The following is a 16,791-nucleotide window of genomic DNA, read 5'->3' on the forward strand; positions in this document are numbered from 1 at the left end:
TTCTTCTTCTTGCCGCTATCACCTCCGGAGGGGTCATCTTCCTCTTTTCTCTCCTCTTCGGCCCACCCCGGCCAATCATCATCGTAGTCACGACCGGTGGCACCCCATGAACCAGGGCTCATGATGCTCTCCCAATCGCTGTCCCCCGCATAATCCTTCGGCTCCGGGGTGTGCTCGATGTAGTTCTTTCTTTTGACTCCGAGGAGGCGCAAGGAACGCCTAGGTGTGGGTGGCTTTTTGTCTTGTCGCTTCTCGCCTTCGTCTTCGTCGCTGCTGATGACGACGACCACCCTTTGGGCTTGAGCTAGCCTCTCGTTGTACCAATGAAGGCCCTTCCCTCCGACGCTCATCCGTGCTTGGGTATTGAATTTCTTCGGAGGGGCCTTCGCTTCACATCGCTTTGCTTCAACAAGGAGGGGCTGCGCACCGGTTGCCGAGATGGGGCTAGGCGTCTTTGGCGTGGGGGTGTCAGGCGTCCAACCCCTCTCCTCGATCTCCATTGCTGCAATCATGGCTCTTGCGCTCGCTGAACCGGCCATTGTCGACATCTCTCCCGAGGTGGTGGTGTAGATTGAAAAGTATGAGAGAATAGATCTACCCTGCCCCTCTATTTATGTCCCGAAAAGACTTGGACGAAAAGTCCAAAATCTCTTCGGTTTTGGCATGCGAAATCTATAAGGCACAAGTTTGAAATTTCCTTATCTCGCACCTACCAAAAATTGAGACCGATTCGCACACGAGGAGGCTTAGGCCGGCCGGCCTAGGGGTGTTGGGCCGGCCGGCCCAGGGGGTTTTTTAGCCCCCTGGACTCCAACTTTTTCCGAGGTGCCCTCCAACAAATTATGAGTCTATGTTTTACTCGAAGTTCGTCCAAAATAAAAATAAAACTACGAAAATAAAATCTAAAAGAGAATATTTACAAACTTATCCTTGCTTAACGTCGTTAGGCTTGACATTCCGGTTCCTCCTCCATGGTGTATATGTCGATGTAATGAAGGGGCACGATGTCGGGCTCCAAGAATACCTTTAGTCGCTATCCGTTCACCACATATTGGTCACCTTTCGCATCCATGATTGTCACCGCTCCCGTGGGTGAAACTGAGTGTACGACGTACGGTCCATCCCATTTGCTTTGCAATTTTCCTTTGCCAAAGAGTTTGAATCTTGAATTGTAGAGTAGGACCTTGTCTCCCTCTTTGAATTCCTTGTTTTGTAATCGTTTGTCGTACCATCTCTTCATCCTTTCTTTGTAAATTGATGCACTATTGTACGCTTTCAATCTTAACTCCTCCAATTCGCTTATTTGGATTCTTCCTTTTAATTCCAGCGGCTTCCGCATCAAAGTTCATTTCCTTCATTGCCCAATACGCCTTATGTTCTAGCTCAACCGGCAAGTGGCATGTTTTTCCATAAACAAATTGATAAGGAGTCATACCAATCGGGGTTTTATGTGCCATACGATATGCCCATAGTGCATCATCTAGTCTCTTCGACCAATCTTTTCCTCCTTTTACCACGGTCTTCTTTAAAATGTCCTTCAATTGCTTGTTCGAACTTTCCGCTTGTCCGTTTGTTTGGGGGTGATAAGCCGTGGACACTCTATGTTCAATTCCCAATTTCTTCAAGCATTTACCAAAGTCTTTGCCCGTGAAGTGTGTTCCTCCATCGCTTATCAAGATTCTCGGTATGCCATATCGAGGGAAGATTACCGATTTAATCATGTGTATGGACTCCTCCGTTGATGCCTTCCGACATGCCATAGCTTCAACCCATTTCGAAACATAGTCCACCATCACCAATATATGCTCAAATCCATGTGAGTTCACAAATGGTCCCATGAAATCGATTCCCCAGACATCAAATAGATCTATTTGTAAATTGTAGTTCAATGGCATGGCATTCCTTTGCGAGATATTCCCCATCCTTTGGCAGTCCGGACAAGTCGAAACGAATCTTTTCGCGTCTTCATGCATCTCGGGCCAATAGAATCCACTAGCCCATACCTTAGCTTGAGTTCTAAAGTGCCCATAATGTCCTCCATATCCCGACGAGTGACACTTTCTTAGAACTTCTTCATGTTCCTCTCTCGGTATGCATCTTCTTAGGACTCCATCTTCTCCATATCTATATAAGTATGGTGGATCCCAATAGTATTTTCTTCTTTCCGTGATCACTCTTCTCTTTGCATTCTTGTCCAAGTGATCCAAGGGCATCCCTTTTATTGCCCTTATTATTTCATTCATCCAACTATCTTTGTCGAGAATTCTATATAGGTGATCATCTCTCATTTGATCCTCGATAGGTTCTTTTCCATCGTCTCCATGGTTCATCCTTGATAGGTGGTCGGCCACAACATTTTCCGCCCCTTTCTTGTCCCTTATCTCTACATCGAATTCTTGTAGCAATAGGATCCATCGAATCAAGCGTGGTTTAGCATCTTTCTTGGACAAGAGATACTTGATTGCCGCATGGTTGGTATAAACTATCACCTTAGAGTTTACTATGTATGATCTGAATTTTTCGAAGGCGAATACCATGGCAAGCAATTCTTTCTCCGTTGTTGCATAATTAACTTGGGCTTCATTGAGAGTCTTGCTTGCGTAGTAGATAGCATTTACCTTCCCCTCTTTCCTTTGTCCAAGGACGGCTCCTACGGCGTAATCGCTTGCATCACACATGATTTCAAAAGGTAGATTCCAATCCGGAGATTGCATGATAGGAGCACTTATGAGGGATTGCTTGAGTGTTCGAAATGCGTGAAGACAATCACTATCGAAGATGTATTCCACATCTTTTTGGAGAAGTTGTGTCAATGGCTTGGTGATTTTCGAAAAATCCTTTATGAACCTCCTATAGAATCCGGCATGACCGAGGAAGCTCCTCAAAGATTTGATATCCGTAGGTGGTGGCAGTTTTTCCACGGTTTCTATCTTCGCTCTGTCCACCTCTATCCCTCTCTCGGAGATAACATGACCGAGAACAATTCCTTCTTTCACCATGAAATGACACTTCTCCCAATTAAGCACAAGATCAACCTCTCCACATCTTTTAAGAACTTTCTCCAAATTTGCCAAGCAATCATCAAAGCTAGTACCATGCACCGAGAAATCATCCATGAATACCTCCATAATCTCTTCTATGAAATCTGAAAATATAGCCATCATGCACCTTTGAAAAGAAGCGGGCGCATTGCACAACCCAAAAGGCATCCTCCGATATGCAAAAGTTCCATACGGGCAAGTAAATGTGGTCTTATGTTGATCATCCGGATGAATAGGTATTTGGGAGAATCCCGAGTATCTGTCAAGGTAACAAAAGTGTGAATGCTTTGCCAACCTTTCTAGCATCTCGTCAATGAATGGTAGTTGAAAATGATCTTTCCTCGTTGCCTTATTCAATTTTCTATAATCGATGCACATCCTCCATCCCGTGATGGTTCTTTGTGGTATCAATTGCTCCTTCTCATTTTTCACAACCGTGAGTCCTCCTTTCTTTGGAACGCAATGAACGGGGCTTACCCATTCACTATGTGGCACAGGGTATATTATTCCGGCATTCAACAATTTGATAACCTCCTTCTTCACCACATCACGCATTGCATGGCTCAACCTTCTTTGATGCTCTACGACCGGCTTGTATTGCTCCTCGAGTTGTATACGATGTGTGCAAAAAGCTGGGCTAATACCTTTCAAGTCGTTAATCGAGTAGCCGATCACCTTTTTGTGCTTCTTCAATAAATTCAGCAACTTCTCCGTCTCTTCCGAGCTCAATTCGTCGCTAATAATCACCGGAAAAGTCTTGCCATCTCCCAAAAATTCATATTTCAACCCCTTGGGGAGTGGCTTCATCTCAACATCGGGCGCACCATCCTCTTCTTGATCTAACTCTCCAATGTCTTCAAATTTTTCTTCCTCCAAATTCCCGTGTTGCGGCTTCAACTCTTCCATCGTTTCCACTAGTTCTTCGTCTTGATTATCTTGAGCGTCTTCGTTCTCCAAAGCGCGTTGGAGAGGATCCCTGAAAGAATAAATAGAACGAACGCTCTCTACCTCTTCGTTATCAAGAGGTAGAGGTGAAGCAATAGACGGTTTTGAATGAAATTCGACTGAGCGCTTCTCTCCATCTAGATCAAAAGTGACAATCCCTTTTCCAACATCTAGAACAGCATTTACTAATTTGAGAAAGGGTTTTCCAAGGATTATGCCTTCATGCTCATCATCACTAGCATTAATCACAAAAAACTCGGTAGGAATTTTTTTACCCGCTATGGCAACATTTAGATTTCTAAGCACTCCTAGCGGTTTGATTAATCTACCATCTCCCATGATCAATTTAATGATTGTGGCATCTAGGTTTGATGTTTCGTTAAAAAGCTCAACATAAACTTTGGAACTCATCACACTAACATGGGCGCCAACGTCACATAAAACATTGCAACATTTTATTCCTTCTATCATGCAATCAACGCGAGGTGTAGGTGATGGGTTACCTTCGCCTTGATCGCTTCCAATCGCATATACTTGGGCTATGTGCGTGTAGGATGACGATTCCGAGTTCACTCCTAGGGTCCTTTTGATCTCCAGCACTTCGTCCAAGTCAATCTCTTCCTCTTTTTCTTCAAAAAGTTTCCGAATAATATCACCGGCTGATTCCTTGCCAAATGTGTATCCCGTGTGATTATCCGGCGGGAAGTCTTCAGCTATCACCTTCACCATTCCTCGCTGATTTGGATGCGGTCTTGCTTTGTCGAACAATTTTCCGAAGTCAATTGGTATCCAATCCATTTGCTCGAATTCCCTTAGCGATTTGGCGGTGCCCATGGTTCTTCCTTTCTTTTCCGGGTCATCTTTCGTTGCACTCCGGATCGATGCTTCTTCATCGTGGTTTGTCCCTATGACTTTCCCATGCTTCGGTTGTTCTTCCCTCACTTCCGATGCCTCTTTTCTGAAAATTCCAGCAAGCACCCGCACTTGAGACTCTTCCTCGGAGCTTGCCAAACATCGTTTTTCCCAATCTCTTCGCATGGCCGCCCCCTTGCTGTTTTTTGTAGGAGTTGGGCAGCTTCCGTGAGTGTTTTCTCCATGAGATCTCCTCCTGCACACATTTGGACAAACTTCATGCACTCGGGGGTTAGGGAAAAGTAAAAGGTATGCAAGAGTACTTCACCGGAAAATCCGAGCTTCGGTCCTTGTTCAATCAATCCATTGAATCTATCCCATGCTTGATCTATCCCTTCTTCTTCTCCCTGCGCGAAGTTGATCACTTGCTTCCGAATATGTTGAACCTTGCTTAACGGAAAGAACCGCTCGCAAAATTTCTTCATCAAGTCATCCCAATTTCCTTTTACCTCGAAGGATGCAAGTGCAAACCATCTTCTCACTTGTTCTGCAAGTGAGTATGGGAAAAGATTCCATCTAAACCAAGCTAGCGGAACTCCGTCTTGTTGTCCCGTGTTGCATAGCATTGTGAACCACTTGATATGTCTATATGGATTGTCCGTCTCATCTCCTCTAAAGGGGTTTGCCGCCGCCATCTTGATAATTTGAGGCTTGATCTCATACTCGGTGGCTCGCAACACCGAATCTGATTTTTGCATGTCGAAGTCCTCCGATCGCGGGCTTGCATAATCCCTTAGTGATTTTTCTCCTTCCTCCACGTGTTGAATGAGATGGCCCATCTAGACAATCAAAACAAAAACAAGAAAACAAAAATTTTCTAGGGAAAAGGTTAGGTGTTAGTGACCAACAAAATTAATACAAAGTTAAACGTAGCAAAATCGCTTGTTCCCCGGCAACGGCGCCAGAAAAGCTCGTTGACGCTTCTTAAAGCGCCAATTTACGTACCGCAAGCGCACGGATCATGTATAGCTTTTCCCTTGGAGTATTCCCCCAAGGTTTATCAATCCACGGAATAAAGTGTATTACTATGCTTAACTAAGCACTAATGATGTTAGTAAAAGATCTATATTGAATGATTGAGTGTGAAATAGATCTAATCTAACCAATCTAATCTAATCTAGACTAGTGAGCAATGATAGATGTGTGCACAAGATATGAAGAGAATTTGTCCATAGGGTCTAGGATCACTAGAGATGTAATCGCCAAGCAACGAAGAACAGATCTAATCTACCAAAGGTGTGTTCCAAGATCAAAAACTTTCCCTCCCGCATACTATCACTACACGAGGATAATCGGTAACGAATCAACAGGAACACGATAGTTGATGTAATCTAAGTAAACCATGCAAGAGCAAAGCAAACTCAAAGCCAAGTGGCGAACTATTAGGCATCAAAGCATCATCAACAAGAATCGTGATAGATCAATCTCATAAAGGATTCGTCAATTACAACTCAAGTCTCCTTACAACCCCATGAACAAATGAGGACTTTACCCCATGAAGCTAAGCGAAGCGTAGTCGATCATGGTGACGAAATCTCCGGTAAGGGATGGATCCCTTGCTGTCCTCCAACTTGCAGCGGCGCCGAGGGACGATGAGGCCTCCGGTGTCACCTTTCTCTTGTGTCTAACTCGAATGTATCTCTGGATGCTCTTCTCTGCGATCTCTGCGATCTCCTCTGCGGTCCTCCCTGCGATCCCCCTTTTTTGACGGCGGCTTCGGGGTATTTATAGGCAGATATGGTCGGTGGTTTTGGTAAAACATAGATTAGGGTTGACGCATACTTCGTGCCGAAGAAAACCGAGACCGATTGGGCTCTGAAAAGGGCTAGGCCGGCCGGCCCAAGGACTCCAGGCCGGCCGGCCTGGGCCTTTTCTGGCCCCTTTCGGTCCCATCTTTTGCGTGTTGATTCTTCCTTTTATTCCTCATCTTAGCCCAGTTGTAACCATGCGTCAAAACATCTCCAAAAATGTCCCAATTCCTGTCAAAATAAAACATGCTCCAAAATCCAGGACAAAATCGAAAATGGTCAAGTTCGGGAGCCAAGTGGCGGGTTAGTACATGAATCATCCTGAAGAATTTACCAAAACAACTCCTAATTGTATAATAAAATGGATACTTAAGGAGCCCCAACAGAGGCCTATGGGTTTTACAACCAGGGTGGCTAGACCTCGTACTAGCCTGAGGGTAGCGCGGGGTACGGGCACGACCAGGGGTTTTACTATCCCTCAGGTATGGGGACCTCCCATGGCCCACAGGTTGGTCCATCTGCGTCAGCATGCTTCAAGTACGACAACCCACTCACAAGGGAGTTGTCAGGCCTCACTGCCCGAATGGGCGCCTTAGAGTTACGACAGGAGGAGTTGGGATATAGCCTCAATCACAACACCAGTCTCACACAGGAGAGTTGGGGGATGTTATCCTCCTTGTCCTATGATTGGCACCATGGTGCGTACTACCCCCCGCCACATCCAGACCAGTAGCCCCGAGCTTCATTGAAACTTGGGGGGAGAGATCATCAGTATCCAGGTAAGTTGTCATGCCCGTTCGTTCAGCTTAGTTAAAAAAAGGAATTGCCATGCTTAGAATAAATGTGTGGAAATCCGTGCAAACTCCTATCTTGGAAATGATGAATAGTTGCTCTGTTTGAGCTTTGCATGTGTCCTGTTTATAGCTTTTTACTCATCTAGTACCAAAGCTAGTTGGCATATAATAGACACAATTTAAATCTGTTTGTGTGGGAGCATTAACATGATTTCTAAGTCTAAGTTGTTGTGGGATTCGAGATGGCCTACATCGGAATTAAAACTGTCTACCACAATAAGGGGAATTCTTGGAGTATTATTAAAATGTGATAAAAGGATTCCCTGTTGGTTTACATGTCCCATCTAGAGCCATAATGACATTTCATACATGAGCTACCATAGGCTATCTTGATTTACTTTGAGCTTTGTCGAATGGTGAGTTCGCTGGAGAAGAGGTACTTGTCATCTGTCGGTCTTTCTCCTTTGCGTACCCATTTCTTTTCTAGCCTCAAAATGTCTGGTAAGACAATCACCTACTCCGGGTATTGTCATCTACTTTCACCCAGACAGCTCCACCACAACTCCAGCCCAAAATCTCCATTGTGTGCCTAACCTTTTCAAAAAGGGTCAAAATTCTTCAACAAGCTCCCTCTGAAAATATTATTCAGGAAGGACATGGAGTTACCTTCTTTAAAAAAAAGAGATGAAGAGAAGGAGTGCCCATGATCCTTAGCAAAAATGGTTCAAAAGAGGAGATTCAATAAAATGACCCAAAAATGTTTCCAAAAGTGTGAGTCCATTTCTCCCTCTCCCCTGAATATTTGTGATTCCATAAGATTGGAATTTGATCAAGTACCTACCTCTTGCGAACCACTCTTCGGCTCGGCAACACAGGTAATCAAGGTATGTCACACTCTTCCTACCCATAACTCCAGATATCAGCCTTAGATCAGGAAGAAGTTGGTCAAGTTTTGACCTTGGTGAGGATCATACACCTTGAGCGATTGAGAGTATCTTCGAGGAACCTTAATCATATGCATACTTAAGAAATATTCTGAGAATGAACCTGAATAGGGAAGACAGGAAAATATTCTGGTGAAGGTAGTTCAGTCCTCCAACCGCTCAAGACACGGGATGAAATGTGAAATAAGCCCCATCATCCAGAACATATAGTTATGAACCAACTTACTCGAAGTACACACGGATAGAGTAATATGTTGTGCATAGGGTACCTGCAGAGGGCAAACATCGACGCAACTCCTGATCCACCGAGCCTCAGTATTAAGCTTTGCTCGAGGACGAGCAGAAGTTTAAGCTTGCGGGGTGTTGACGGCCATTATCTCACGTTTTGACCGTCAACTTCTCGGAAATAAATTGAGTTTTGCACCATGTTCCATGCATATTTTATTTGATTCTAATTGTTCCACAAGTTTTGAATGAGTTGTGCTTGTAGGAATTCACTGTCCAAAGATGGTCGAAATCAGAGAAAATCCCGGCCGCCCGTACATGGGTCCAATACTTTTACTGGAGCAATGTGACACGATCATAAGGTTCCAGAACAAGGCGATCATCTCATATCCTGTCGGTGGACCCGGAAGGCACAAGGTTCAAACCAAAGACCCACATGCTAGTGCCAAGAACGTCAAATGAGGAAAGCACCCAGTCCAGAGGCAATGTGGAGCGTTGATGTGCAATGTCGGTGAAATGGAGGGCCGAGGAGTGCTAGAGGCAGGCCGCCTGTCCCAACCCAGGCCACCCGGCCTAAGATTCTGGTATCCGAGGAAACCACATGACTAACCGACCTCCTGGAGCGATCAGAAGCCGTCCACACGAAGTCGGAGGACAGGTGGCGGCAGGACTAGGCCAGGCCGCCCGGCCCCACAAGTCGCCCACTAGAGCTCCCCTTTCGCGTGAAGTTCAAGCCAAGTCAGGGGTAGCGTAATCTTGCAGCGGTTACCTGATTACCGACCTTGAGCATCTATAAATAGGCCCCCATCCTCACTTGTAAACACACACACACACTCAAAGGAGCAATTCTCTCTTCTCAAGTCTAGAGTAGGTTAGTAGTTGGGAGTTAGAGTCGAGTCGAGCTTGTCTCGGGGATCCAGAGTCGTCATCAGAGTTCGGTATAAGCTCTTGTATCTTTTCCTTTGACTATTTTAAATATATGTTATCTTCTTTATTTACTTGAGTCAGCTTTACTTTCTGCAAGTATATATCTTTCTAAGTACTAGTACTTGTCTGCGGGAGTAAGTTTTACCTCTAGTTCGGTTTAAGCTCCCTTCTTGTTTGTCGGACCAGGCACAACGACGCAATTATCAGGGGCTAGTCTTACGTGTTTTCTCGCCCGTACTAGTGTAACTCATGTTAGTTCACTAGGTTGAGGGGGATTTCTCTTGAAGGCCTCAAGAGAAATCCTAGTACCGACAGCAGACGTGGTGTCTGACTCAGTGCTAGCTAGAAAGTGTGTTCCACCCCACGGTACCGCAGTGGTAGGTGGCAAGTGGTGACAGCCTTGTCCGTCCCTTGTTGTCCACCACGTTTGGGTGTTTTCATACCAGTAGGATTGCCAAAAGTATGTTGGGCCCCTTCTCACCCCTGTCTACGCCCTTCACTTAGGCCTCCAAAGTAAGCTCCTGGTTTTGACATCAAGATAGAACCTTAGATTAGTTCTAGTGAGGCTAGCTCAATAGTTTAGAAGTGTTTCAGGAGTCCTTTCTCGCTCATTGTCCTCCCAGCTGCTACCTCTCTAAGGTATATAATCTCATGTGTGTCACACGGTCATAGACTGGCCATTTACCTTATTAGTTATCTGGCTTACCCCTGTTGAATTAGTCGGTCGATAACTTCAGTAATGGTTGTCACTACAATTTACGATATACTTTACCATAGTGCTTCCCTGAGGATTTCACGATACCCTGGAATACTCCAATGTGAAGTGCTACACCGATGAATTCTGTGCGCTTGCAGAATACCTATTCAGATTGAGCATAAGAGACACCAACAATACTGAGATCCGATGACGGCTCCGGATCCCTGAGACAAGCTCGACTCGTCTCTAACTCCGAACTACTAACCTACTCTAGACTTAAGAAGAGAGAATTGCTCCTTGAGTGTGTGTTTACAAGTGAGGGGGAGAGTGCTATTTATAGGTTTCCAAGGTCGGTAGAAGGCCGGTAATTTAGGTAGCGCCCAGTGCACGCAACTGTAGAGATGGTGCTTAACTTCCACGCGAAGCCGGAAGCCGAGTCTCTACAAGGTGGGGCCGGGAGGCCCTCCCTAGGCCGGCCTTTCTAGGGGTGTGCCATCTGGCCACCAACCTCCTGTGGACGGCTCCTGATTGCTCCTGAACATCGATTCCCTGGTTAGTTTCCTCGAATGCCTCTTTCTTGGGCCGGGCAACCTGCCTCCGGGCCCCCCTCGGTCCTTCGCTTCGCCGACGTTGCACAACCATACTCCACATTGCCTCTGGAATGGGTAGTTTCCCCATTTGACGATCTTGGCACTGGCATGTGGGTCTTTGAGTTGAACCTTGTGCCTTTTGGGTCCACCGTCAGGATATGAGATGTTCGCCTTGTTCTGGAACCTTATGAACGTGTCACATTGCTCTAGTAAAATTATTGGACCCATATATGTGGAGGTGTCATGCCGGTCGGCACGGAATGTGCCGGGCAGCCGGGATTTTCTCTGATTTCGACCATCTTTGGACAGTAGATTCCTGCAAGCACAACTCATCCAAAACTTGTGGAACTTATTAGAATGAAATGAAATATGCATGGAACATGGTGAAAAACTCAATTTATTTCCGAGAAGTTGACGGTCAAAATGTGAGATAATGACCGTCAACACGCCCCAAGCTTAAACTTTTGCTCGTCCTCGAGCAAAGCTTAATACTGAGGCTCAGTGGATCAGGAGTTGCATCGATGTTTGCCCTCTGCAGGTACCCTATGCACAGCATATTACTCTATCCGTATGTACTTCGAGTAAGTTAGCTCATACCTATTTGTTCTGAATGATGGGGCTGATTTCACATTTCACCCTTTGACTTGAGAGGTTGGGGGACTGAACAACCTTCACCGGAATATGTTCCTGTCTTTCCTATTCAGGTTCATTCTCGGAATATTTCTTAAGTATGCATATGTTTAAGGTTCCCTGAAGGAACTCTCAATCGCTCAAGGTGTATAGTCCTCACCAAGGTCAAAACTTGACCAACTGCTTCCTATTCTAAGGCTGGTATCTGGAGTTTTGGATCGGAAGAGTGTGACATAACTTGATTACCTATGTCACCAAGCCAAAGAGTGGTTCGCAAGAGGTAGGTACTTGGTAAAATTCCGATCTTATGGAATCACAAATGTCCAGGGGAGAGGGAGAAATGAACTCACACTTTTGGAAACATTTTTTGGTCATTTTATTGAACTCCTCTTTTTGAACTATTTTTGCTGAGGATCATGGTCACTTCTTTTCATTTTTTTTAAAGAAGATAACTCCATGTCCTTCCTGAATTGAATTTTTTAGAGGGAACTTTTGAAAAATTTTGACCCCTTTTGGAGTGGATAGGCACATAGTGGAGATTTTGGGCTGGAGTTGTGGTGCAACTGTCTGGGTGAAAGTGGATGACAATACCCGGAGTAGGTAATTATCGTACCGGACATTTTGAGGCTAGTAACAAAATAGGTACGCAAAGGAGAAAGACCGGCAGATGACAAGTACCTTTTCTGAAGCGAACTCACCATTTGACAAAGCTCAAAGTAAATCAAGACAGCCTATGATAGCTCAAGTATGAAATAACAGTATGGCTCTGGATGGGATATGTAAACCAACAGGGAAACCTTTTATCATGTTGTAATGTTATTCCGAGAATTTCCCTTACTGAGGTAAACAGTTTTAATTCCAATGTAGGCCATCTTAAATCCCACAACAACTTAGACTTAGAAATCATGTTAATGCTCCCACACAAACAGTTTTGAAATGTGTCTATTATGTGCCAACTAGCTCTGGTACTAGATGAGTAAAAAGCTGTAAATGGGGCACATGCAAAGCTCAAACAGTCCGCATCATGTGACCAATGTAAACGAGACCTTCACGCATCATGTGCGCACGAACAAAGTGGTCCAGACCAATGAAGGTTCGGTACTCATCCGTTGCGGGCAGATATGTGACTTGTGCATTCTCTAGAACACCAACATACCGCGCAATGCGGGTGACCAATGAGGTTATGTCGATGGGAGATTTGCACGTGATCATTTTCTGCCAGTGTACGACCATGCCCATGACAGGTGAGTGGCGAATCCTCTTTGCCATAGCATACAAGCACATGAGCTCCGAGGAGCTACACAGCCTGAGGTCTGCCCGGGAAAAGACTACCATAGCATGATACTTGGTTGGAACTCCAAGAGTTGGGTTATGGATGGAGACTATGCTGTTTTTACTACTCACTGGTTCGTCTGAGATTTTGTTCCACTGAGCACTACGGTCATACTCAAGATCATCTGCTAATGCATTAGCTTCTAATATGCATTTCTTACTGAAGCCTAGTGCATTACTAAAATCTCTGGGTAACATTTCAAAGAACTTGTTGAAAAAGCAGAAGTGGATTTTAGTTTCTTTTCCAATGGTTTCGACATGTAGCGTAGACAAGAATTCCATGGTGAGAAGGTGCGAACCTGGTTCGGTGATGTCGGCGAAGCGCGACCATCCCGCAGCCGTGAACGCGCGGTTCATGTCCTGGCGGAGTCCTGTCATCATGAGGAATTCTGTATCGAACCGCTTGGCGTGGTCGTACGACTGCTTCTTCAACAACTCGAGGGCGTCCCGCTCATAATCAGTCCGAACAACGATCTGATCGACCGATGTCAGAACTCTAATTTTGAGACAGGGCCTCGGGACTGCTGGAGAGGCAGGGGCTTCCTCCTCTTCTTCCTAGGATCGTGACGGTCGACGAACAGATTCCACCGACATGTCATCCAGGGAACCTGATGACGCTCGCAAACTGCGGGATCGGGATGACGAGCCTAGCTTCTTCACCTTGCCCTTGATGTTCCCCCACAGCGACATGACTCCTGCAAAAGATTAGTATAGAGAATATGCAGGAAAAAATAATCGGAGGGGACAGTGGTTAGTCATTCTTGTGGGGATCAATCCACCACAATTGTTCTTCGTTCAGAGCTTGTTTATTCAATGGGACAGATTTTTGTGGTTTTCATTTTTAGGAGAGAGTTACTACTAATTTTATTGCATCCGTGTTGAGCTAATCTCAGCACTACTACTGTTTTGTGTGGGGCTAGCACTTGAGTTTCTTAACTTAATTAACTCCTAAAAGCTTCATTAGGCAAGAAAACTCAGAGAGAGGAAGAGAGAAAGTGTGCTCGGGAGAGTGACCTACGTACTCAGAGCGACAGTGCGACGAACAACGACGACACGGCGGCTTTTATAGAGGCGCGCAGGGGCTAGGCCAGCCGGTCTGTGGAGTGCCGGGCGGCACCTCCCGTGGCCTCCATTCCTCCACGTCGATGCCTAGGTGCTAGACCCGTAGGTGCTCATGCTCCAGTTGGTGACGACGCGACGGGAGTGGTGGAGAGGCGCCGGGCGGCCATGATGAGGACGGCCAGCATGCCCCCTCCGCACGATTGAGTGTGGCCACTTTGCTTTGCTCACTGGGCACTCAAAGTCTCGGATTCCTGCTACAACCTGATCAAGTGAGAGAGAGTGGGGCCGGCTGGCCTACAATTCGGCCCCTTTTTTATATGCAAAGATAACTGATGCAAAACAAAATCTAAATTTTGGTTTAGAATTGTAAACATGCCATGACTTTGAAAAGAAAGATTATGCAAGAAGAATTTAAACTGTCCTATATGCAAATGCAAGAATGGATACGTACCATGGTTCACATGGCGATAGCTCGGGTTTTGAGTCCAGAGCAGGACTCTCTATCCCTCGGGTTCTATTGTCGTTGCCGGATGGAGTTCCAGACGAGGACACCTTTCTCCGCCATTCCTTCTTGGTGGCGAGTGTTGTTTTGATCGCTTTCGCCTCCGATTCCTCAAATTCTCTGTGAAGGATTCATAGTCTTGCGTTCCTGTAGTTATGCACTCTGATCTCCCTGTCGATTCTTAGTCGTTCCAAGAGCTCGGCAAGGATATCGATTGTGGGTGTTGATGGCTTCTCCTGCCCTTTCTCGGATTTCTTCCGGTTGAATGTCATGACCTGGGAACACTGTTCGACCTTCGGTCGGAAGGCGAACCTCTCTTTCTGCCCATTGATATTGAGTTGGATTTCTCCGGCTCTGACATCAATGTGTGCATTTGCGGTACCCAAGAACGGCCTTCCCAAAATGAGGGGCGTCTTGGCGTCGACTTCCATGTCGAGGATGATGAAATCAACGGGAATAATGAAGTTCTGGATTTTAACCGGGACGTTCTCTGCAATTCCCGCGGGGTAACGAACCGTTTGGTCAGCTAGCTGCAAGCACATGGCATTAGGGGCAAGCTCATGATAATTTAGTTTATCGTAAACTACCTTAGGCATGACGCTGACACTTTTTTCTGTCGGGGAGTTCCCCACAATGGTTCAATTTTAATTTCATAAAAGGTAAAACTGTACAGAGAGGAAAATACTTACAAAGAGAAGCTAAGGTGGGAAAAAAGAGATAAAAAACAGAAGTACAGACTCTATACAAGTGTCTCTAGCCATTGGACTATCTGGGGATGAAAAGACTCCTTTACTCTTAAGAGTTGGAGTTTAACCTGCTTCTTAAAACAAACTACCCACATTGATACATTAACATTAGCATTGTTGAAATGTTGACTTCCGATTGAACATGTGATTGTGGGGCATCCTGGATCTTTCTTCTTCTCCAGGAGAGGATCGAGTATAGCTGCACTACACTCCTCTGTGAGTTGCACGACCTCGGTGGTGGGCAGGCTTCTCTTGTTACCAAGTATATCTTTGATATACTTGGCATAAGTTGGACCTGCATATCGTCAAGAAGTGATATGTTGATATACAACTTCCTTATTACCTCGACAAACTTGCTGAATTGCTCGTCAGCCACCGGCTTCCTTATCTGTTCCGGAAATGGTAAGACAGTAGTGTCATGAAACTCCCCTGAAGTTATAGGGGGTTCCACGGTTTTCTCCTGAGCAGCAGTTGTGTTGGACTCTTCTGCCTCCTCTTGATCTTCGTCTATAGCAGAGGTATTGCTGGCGGGTATGGCTTTCCGCCGAGATCCGGCATCTTTAGGGTATGGTGGTTCTTGCGTGAACTTACCTGTCTGCGTAGTCACCGCACTAACACTTTACTTGGGAGGACCTTCCGATTGCCCAGGAAGTTTTCCCGAGTTATTGTTAGGACAAGATGAGGCTAGTTGAGCAACCTGAGTTTCTATCATTTTATTGAAGCTTAACTGGTTTTTAATAACTGAAATTATGCCCTCTAGTTGCCTGACCAGAGATTCTAAAATTTTGTCATTAGCAAGGAATTTCTTACTAATGTTATCATTGATTTGCTTCTATCCATAAACTAGGTCCTTTAGAGTAGGCTAAAAATTGTTATTAAAGTTCATACCTTGCTGCTGACCGAAGGGGAGGTTGGGTTTGGAATTCCAACCCTGCTGAGGACGGAAGCCATAATTGTTGGAGTTGTTCGCTCCAATGAAGTGAGCTTCCTCCTGAGTGATCGGGCAAGAGTTGCCTGTGTGTCCAGAGTCTCCACAAGTTTCACATGTCATGCAAGAATCCATAACTTGGTTGGCCTCCTGGTGCGGAGACTCCAGTCTCTTCATGAGAAGGTCCATCTTGGTAGCAAGCATATCGATATTATCAATATGGTGGATTCCTTTACGGGGTTGTTGCTGCATTTCACCTTTCCAACTTTGGTTTGAAGCAATCTTCTCTACCAGCGCTTTCGCTGCAATGATGCTGAGCAAAAGGGAGGAACCACCTGATGCTGCGTCGATGTGGTTCTGGGCTGGTGTGTTCAGGCCATTGAAGAAACTCTGAATAATCAGCCATTCCTCCATGCTGTGGTGGGGGCATACTGCGATGTATTCCTGGAATCTCTCCCAAGCTTCTGGGATGGCTTCATCCGGGAGCTGCTGAAATCTAGAGATCTTACGTCAGAGGGCATTGGTTTTGCCTACTGGGAAATATTTCGTCAGGAATGCATTGGAGCAAGCTTCCCATGTGGTGAAGTCTGCTTTGTTGGTGTAAAACCATGTCTTCGCCTTGCCTAGCAAGGAGAACGGGAACAGTCGAAGACGACGTTATCCATCGTGGTACCTCTGGGGTTGATGGTACTGCTCACTTCCAAGAAGTTTTGAAGGTGAGCATTAGCATCCTCTGATGCCTTGCCATAGAATGGACTCACTTGAACC

At 45.6% G+C, this 16,791-nt stretch overlaps 1 long non-coding RNA gene and 1 other non-coding gene across 2 annotated transcripts; one reads left to right on the forward strand and one right to left on the reverse strand.

Moving 5' to 3' along the window:
- Nucleotides 1-10,321: 10,321 nt before the first annotated feature.
- On the reverse strand, nt 10,322-13,811 carry LOC120687542. The gene is made up of 2 exons (XR_005680778.1): nt 13,085-13,811; nt 10,322-11,139 (listed from the first exon to the last, which is right to left on the reverse strand). It is a non-coding gene; the product is annotated as an uncharacterized LOC120687542 (long non-coding RNA).
- A 2,624-nt stretch (nt 13,812-16,435) lies between these two features.
- On the forward strand, nt 16,436-16,542 carry LOC120693715. Its single transcript, XR_005683169.1, has one exon. It is a non-coding gene; the product is annotated as a small nucleolar RNA R71 (small nucleolar RNA).
- Nucleotides 16,543-16,791: the final 249 nt, after the last annotated feature.

The sequence above is a fragment of the Panicum virgatum genome, chromosome 9N (genome assembly GCF_016808335.1).
Source record: "Panicum virgatum strain AP13 chromosome 9N, P.virgatum_v5, whole genome shotgun sequence".
In the NCBI taxonomy this organism is placed as follows: domain Eukaryota; kingdom Viridiplantae; phylum Streptophyta; class Magnoliopsida; order Poales; family Poaceae; genus Panicum; species Panicum virgatum.